Source organism: Octopus bimaculoides, chromosome 11, assembly GCF_001194135.2.
Source record: "Octopus bimaculoides isolate UCB-OBI-ISO-001 chromosome 11, ASM119413v2, whole genome shotgun sequence".
Taxonomy (NCBI): domain Eukaryota; kingdom Metazoa; phylum Mollusca; class Cephalopoda; order Octopoda; family Octopodidae; genus Octopus; species Octopus bimaculoides.
In genome coordinates this window covers 80,621,059-80,626,381 of record NC_068991.1, presented here as the reverse complement: position 1 = coordinate 80,626,381, position 5,323 = coordinate 80,621,059, and the positions used below count along the sequence as shown (strand labels likewise).

At 37.0% G+C, this 5,323-nt stretch overlaps 1 protein-coding gene and 1 long non-coding RNA gene across 7 annotated transcripts in view; one reads left to right on the top strand and one right to left on the bottom strand.

Moving 5' to 3' along the window:
- Positions 1–5,323, bottom strand: part of LOC106878525 (GRAM domain-containing protein 4) — a 176,116-nt gene that overhangs the window by 100,534 nt on the left and 70,259 nt on the right. The gene's annotated exons all lie outside the window — the stretch shown is intronic.
- LOC106877906 (uncharacterized) overlaps positions 1–5,323 on the top strand; it is a 158,894-nt gene that overhangs the window by 116,364 nt on the left and 37,207 nt on the right. The gene's annotated exons all lie outside the window — the stretch shown is intronic.

Genomic DNA, 5,323 nt, shown 5'->3' with positions numbered 1-5,323 from the left:
ATATATATATATATATATATATATATATATATATATATAAATTTAAATAATCAGAAAATGGAAAAACTTTTGATCAACAAACAAATTGAACCACATCGGTTGATTATTTAATACAAAATATGACATGTCATTTCTCCATTTTCTGATTATTTAAATTTGATTCCTGATAAACTTTTGCTTATTCTGATCTTACCTGCACCCTATGAGCATAGTGTACCTGCATACCCATGCCCAGGGATAGCACAAGTAATTGGTAACAGTAGTAAATACAGATATTATTATCCCTTAGTTGGTTACTACAACTGCTAATTCTGCTTACGTGCTATATATATATATATATATATATACTAGTCCAGGAAGTTTTTGATACCACCTTGTACATTAATAAAACCTATAGATTTCCATCCTTACGTCATTCATCATCATTATCATTTAATGTCTGTTGTCCATGCTGGCATTGGTTGGAATCTTTATTATATACATGCACACATACATGTATGTATGTATGTGTGTGTGTATAGGTATTCTTTCATCACTTATTCTAATGACATGGCTGGCTGAATGAAGCTGCAACGGCATAAGGGAGCTCTCAATTCCACCAATCTTATACTTGCTAAACAGGTCAACATTAGACACCCCTGTCTTTTAGTGAACAACTACAGATTGTCTTGAGACAGCCCTTGTGGAAAACGTCTAGTTCATTAATATGTCACTTATAAGGTGTCCATGATTCCAAGTCATACAAGAATGGCAGCTTTATAGACCTGTACTTTGGTATCAAGTTTAGTAGCCCCTTTCATTCCATAGGTGATGATGGAGTTTGTCAAATGCGTTGGTTGCTTTTGGAAGACAGTCAACGATTTCATGATCAAGGGAAGCACTCGAATTCACTTTACTACCGAGGTATGTAAATGATGTCATATACTTCAAGTTTTCCCTATCAACCTGTATAGGAGCATCAGGGAAATTTTAAACCATCCCTTCTTGACACATTAAATTTGCTTAGGGCAAGGTTGGTGGATCACGTCCATCTTCTTTCTGCTGATGGTTGAGTTAAAGGCTTTACATGCAGCAGAAAATCAGTGTAGAAGTTCCTAAGATTCCTCTAAGGAGGCCACTATTGGTGCAGTAATAGTGCTGCAAAAAGCAGCAGAACATGAACGGTGCAGTGTTTTGGTTTTAAAATGCTGATAATTGAATAGTGCACTGAAACAAAACAGAGATGTCATTTATGATGTGTTTGATGATCCTGTCAAGAACGTGTCGAGTAAAACACACACACACACACATAGAAGCTGGGCTTCTATTCAGTTTTCATCTACCAAATTCTCTCATAAGGTCTTGGCTGGCCCAGGGCTATAACAGAAAAGACCCTTGCTCAAGGTGCTGCCCTCTGGGACTGAACTTTGAAATACTTTTTGTAGTGAAGCCAGGGCTGGCATTAGGGTTGCTGGCAAGCTGACGGTCATGGAAATTTCCTTGTCTTTGTCCTCCTTGGCATGACTGCCTGAGTTGCCAGGACCTTGAGCTGGCCCTGAGTGAAGCTAACGACTTAACCACATAAGCCAAACCTTCTTTCAAATACCAGTTTAATCACCAAAAATTCAGTTATACTAAATCCTTTCAAATTACTGATTTTATCAAAAATTAATTAAAGCAAATTAACAATGTACATTATAAGAAGCATATTCTACAAAAGGCCCAAATTGGAAGTATTAAATCTGCTGCCAAATTCAATGGGTCCCTAATGCTTTATTTTGACTTAAAAAAGACTAGCAATCACTGCCGATGCTAAGTATAATCTATAAGAGGAACTAAAATTATATTTCTTTAGAGCCAACACATAAACACAAGTTGATAGTTTTCCAACAAAGGCCATATTTAAAAGTGAACTTTCTCTATTCTCGTATCATTCCCTCATTTTGGTTTTTAGTAACTTTATCATTTATTTACATCCATAAATCAGAATAATTTGGAGATTAGTCTAAGACTATTGTCGCTGTTATTGTTTGTTACTATTGATTATTATTATTGTTGTTATTATTATTATTGGCAAGAATCGTTAACACTCTAAGCAAAATGCTTAGTGGCATTTTGTCCATCTTTACATTCTGAGTTCAAATCCTACTCGGGTTGACCTTGCCTTTCATCCTTTAGGGGTCGATAAAATAAGTACCAGTTGAGTACTGGGGTCTATATAATTGACTTACTTTCTCCCCCCAAAATTGCTGGCTCCTAAAAGCTGAGGCAGCACTTCTTTACATGGTTGTCCACGTCTATATGCATCCCATGACCATACCAACAGCACAGTCATCTCCCTTGTACACCACATCTGATGGCTCTTATGCTTCCAACTTAACTCTTGAGACACTTAACCTCCTGTCATACATGAACACTGACATTGCACATCTAGTGGAGCATACTGGCTTCATTTCTCTCAAGCCTTTGCATGTCCTCTGCAGTCACAGCCCATCTTTCACTGCCATGTAGCATGGCTGTTCACACACAGGCATCATACAATCTGCCTTTCACTCTGAGGGAGAGGCCCTTTATCACCAACAAAGGTAGATCTTTGAACTTTACCCACCCTAATCTTATTCTAGCAGCTATATCCTTGGAGCATCCACCTCCACTGCTGACTTGGTCACCTAGGTGTAGTGGAAATATATAGCCAGTACAAGGTGTTGCTGTGGCTGTGTGTATATTATTACAAGAATTCATACAGATATGAAGAATAAATTCAAGACCTATATATTTATGATATAAAAATATATTCTATTTACTGATCGATGATGATACATAGAATCAAAATGGAGAATCTAGTTGAATGAAGTAATCTATGCAAGAAAGTTTAGAGATAGGAAATATAGAAATAACAGCTAAGTGGTGGCTTTCTGTCATGTGGCATAGAGAAATAGAGGGACATAGCAATGATGTGAATGGCTCTAAGTCTAATTGACTAAGGAGCAAAGAGCTGGGTTAGCAAACTGTTTTTTTATTAATGGAACGCTAGACATTCTAGAAACTTCCAAGAGAAATGCTAACTTCTTGGATAATTAAAAATCATGTCTCATGACACAGATGCTTCAAGAAACTTAGTAAAGGGAGGTTACTCTATAATCTTTCTTGCAAGGGAGATCATTCAACTATCTGGCTACCGCTACATAGGTAATGGAAGCTATCAACTACTTCTAAGTATTGCACCTGGCATTTGACAGGGTCTATTTTTTGTACATTTCTTGTGTTCATTGTACCTGTACATCTGTCACATACAAAGACTATTTTCCCTGTTAACCTTCCTCTGATATTGCTGCACCTCTTATGTGTCCATGGCTTGCACTGAGTACACGTTATAGAGTTTCTACTTATGTCTTTTCCACATATCAAGCAAGGCTATCTACCTGAAGGAATTTGTGATGTGAGGTCCTTGGAGTCATCAGATCTTGAAAAACCATTCAACCCATTCCAGCATGAAACATAGACATTAAATGGTGATAATGTTCATGATGATGATGATGATCTGTCCATATATGTGTGTATTTACATGTACAAATATATATAAATCTAAATATATATATATATATCTCTCATACCTTAATCTGATATTTCCTAACATAAAGCTGCCTGTCTTGGTGTTCATAATCTGGCAAATTGTATGGTGACCTGATAAATGCTAGTGATGTGCAAAAAGCACCCAGTACAGTAAATGTAAAGTGGGTGGCAATTCACAAAGTATCCACTTGTGAAAACCAGGCTAAAGTTGAGAGCAGAGCACAATGGCCCAACCCAGGCCAGCATGAAACATTGACGTTTCGATGACGATAAAGAAGTATCTGGGATGATTTAGAGAAAGATTCAATCAACTCCAGTACTTCACTATTACTTCATTTTATTATTTATTAATTAGTACTTTATTTCATTATGCACAGAATAATGAAAGACAAAGTAGATTTTGGCAGGATTTACACTTACATATAAAATACAGGATCGTAATGGAATCTTGTTAAAAGATTCTGCTAACTTATAATTCATTTTTATTTTCAGCTAATTAATAATACAATTATTACTCAGTGGAAATATAAATGAAAGCACTCCAACACTCCCACATACACACACACACTGTCTGTCCATCATACACACACACACACCAAAAACAATGTTAGTCACAGGTCAGTGCAGTGATATAATTAAAGCCCTTCACTTGCTGACACTGAAGGGGAATCAGATTAAATCGCAGAAGAATGATATTTTTAATTTCTAGAACACACACATTATATGTGTGAGTGTGTGTGTGTACACATATATACATATAAGCATATATGTGCACGGCTGTGTGATTATGTGTGTGTGAGTTAGGGGACAAAAACCAAGAAAGAGGCCCTCCACACATTTCATAGAAGTAATGTATTTTAATAATAATAACAATTATTTCTAATTTAAGCACAAGGCTTTCAAAATTTTTTGAGGGGAGAAGGGGGCTAGCTGATTATATCAACCCCAGTGCATAACTGGTACATCGCCACTGAAAGGCGAAGTCAACCTTGATGGAATTTGAACTCAGAACGTAAGGTCGGATGAAATGCCGCTAAGCATTCCGCCCAGTGTGCTAACAATTCTGCCAGATCACTGCGTTCTTTAATAATATTGGTTTCCAATTTCAGCAGAACGCCAGAAGTTTCAGGGGTTGAGGCAAGTTGATTACATCAACCTCAGTGCTTGTGACTGGGGCTTCTTTTACTGATCTTAGTAAAACAAAGTAACTACATTAAACTTGGCCAGTAAAATATAGCCAAACTCACACACACACACAACAACAACAAAGATAATAATAATAATAATAATAATAATAGTGATGATGATGATAAAAATAAATGCCTTGAGACAGTGCCAGGTATTGACTCTCATGGCTTCTGATTTTAACTGATTGGAAGTGTTATCATGTACATTGTTTTCTCTTGGTATAAAAGATGGGCTACAGCAAATATTCTGCTGAATACCACAGATTTGCTTGTCAGTTGTTTGACCGTAACCAGTTGAGCATGTCCCTTGGTGGCTGACGATATGTGCATCTCTGATCATGAGCAGAAGTAGTGGGGGAGTATCATAGCCAGGTGTTGAGAGGAATCCTTTAAGGTTTAGATAATTCACCTCTGGAAATACGGCTGTTTTGTTCAACATCCTTAAAGCAAATCTTATTTAGGGACCTTTTGAGCAGGATGGGCTACTCGACCTGAAGAAAATTCCAACAGGGCCCCACCTGCAAGGCCACACACTGTTTATTTTGATATGAGATCACCATGTCACACACATATGGTTGTGATGT